Consider the following 1,849-nt stretch of genomic DNA (forward strand, 5'->3'; position numbering starts at 1 on the left):
AAAGAAGAAACATATCTCATGTTTAAATAAAATTTATCCCAATACAAATAAACAAATAAACTCTATTTACAACTAATGAACAATAGCTAAAATACTAGAAACTTGTGATGGTAGTTCATGCCATGTAGGATTGCACTTAATTATTGTCAACCAAAGTCCCATCACAATCTTCAACTTGTAGGATTTCTTGATGGGCCTGAGCACAGACTAATACAGCATATTTTGTCACCTCGAGCTAGTCTTGAGACGCAATAACCTGACAAACCAAATATAATCAAGATAGTAAGGATACATCAAGGCAACTATACATAGAGCAAGAAATGAAGATTGACAAAATTACTATTAATGGCGGAAAACCATTCATTTCGATACAAGAAAAAGATTTCTACTTTGGAGGGAACAGAGGAGCACCATTCATGCTTGAGGTGATCTCCATTCGCTCATCTCTTGCTAGAACAGTTAGTTGCCTGCAATAAAACACCATATCCGTTGAATTGGGTGGAATTAATGGCGTCAAAACAAAAATCATGAGTTTAGGTAGCACCTTTGGCCATGGCCATCACTTTGTACATCAAAACCAAGCAAACCATCTTCATCACTACTACATGCCTGCAAATTGCAATAAGGCAAACGTAAGCTATTTCTTAAAGAATTCTGGTAGATGCGTTGAACATATCACAAATAATATATATGAATATGATATAATTTCAAACGAACTTTATTAGCATTACTTTTAAATTGTTTTCTTTCGTCTCAATAGCACAACTACCACAGAGAGTTGAGATGGCCCCAGAATGCCAGTTGTTATTAGCCTAGAGACTCAGACTGATTCAGAATACAAATCAACAACTAATTGTTGTAGCATATCAGAAGATATACCAGGAAACAAAGAAAGATGACATGAAACAATAGCTTGTCTTTATTTCTTTCAAAAAATTGTTCTCAAATCTGCATGCAAATCTAAGTTAACTATTAAATTATGCATCAGGAAGCAATGTCTTGCAGCATTTGATAATGAATGCAAAGTTGGATTAAGAATTATACAAGAAACAGATAGAACTACAAAGGAGAGTTAGACTTGGGAGTACAATCTCATCTATTTGGAGGAGTTATTACTATCTGATAATAATATTTCTGGTCAAATACCACAAAACATGGGTAATCTTCACAACTTAAGGTATTTTGATGCATCAATGAATAACTTGATGGGGCAAATACCATTGAGTTTGGGTGATCAATGCAACTTGGAAACTCTTGATTTGTCTTCGAATAATATTGGTGGAGAACTAACAAATCTACTTGATGGTTTGTCTAAATGTCCACAAGGATCTCAGTTATGGAACTTTAACATTCATGGCAATAAGTTAAGTGGGTCAATCCCTTTCAGTCTTGGGCAATTATCTCAACTGCAATTCTTGGATATCTCATGGAATTTATTATAGGGCAATATTCCAAGTTGTTTCTTGGATTTCATTTTCAATAATAGCTTTAGAGTGCAGCATCTGCATTTGCAAAGGGGGAAGTAACTCATCTTGCAACCCAGATAGAAACAATGCATGGACAAAATTAGTAGGATATTACTAATGCATGGACAAAATTAGTAGGATAAATACTTAAAATGTTTTTTCATTTACAATTTAATAAATTGAGAACTTTTACTAAAACTGTTCTAGCATTCAACTCACCTTGACAATTTGTGCACATTTAGTTGCTTCACCGAGACCAATCATGCTTTCTGCAGATATCTAATAATGAGAGGATTTAATCATTTAACATGATGGTACTAACGTAATTATTTTTCTTTCATCAATAATATCACAACTTACCATCTTGACATATGGGAAATCAC

General features: G+C 33.7%; 1 long non-coding RNA gene across 1 annotated transcript; it reads right to left on the minus strand.

Moving 5' to 3' along the window:
- Positions 1–224: 224 nt before the first annotated feature.
- On the minus strand, positions 225–564 carry LOC122003777. The gene is made up of 3 exons (XR_006118096.1): positions 545–564; positions 412–467; positions 225–256 (listed from the first exon to the last, which is right to left on the minus strand). It is a non-coding gene; the product is annotated as an uncharacterized LOC122003777 (long non-coding RNA).
- Between the last annotated feature and the right edge of the window lie 1,285 nt (positions 565–1,849).

The sequence above is a fragment of the Zingiber officinale genome, chromosome 1A, assembly GCF_018446385.1.
Source record: "Zingiber officinale cultivar Zhangliang chromosome 1A, Zo_v1.1, whole genome shotgun sequence".
NCBI classification, from domain to species: domain Eukaryota; kingdom Viridiplantae; phylum Streptophyta; class Magnoliopsida; order Zingiberales; family Zingiberaceae; genus Zingiber; species Zingiber officinale.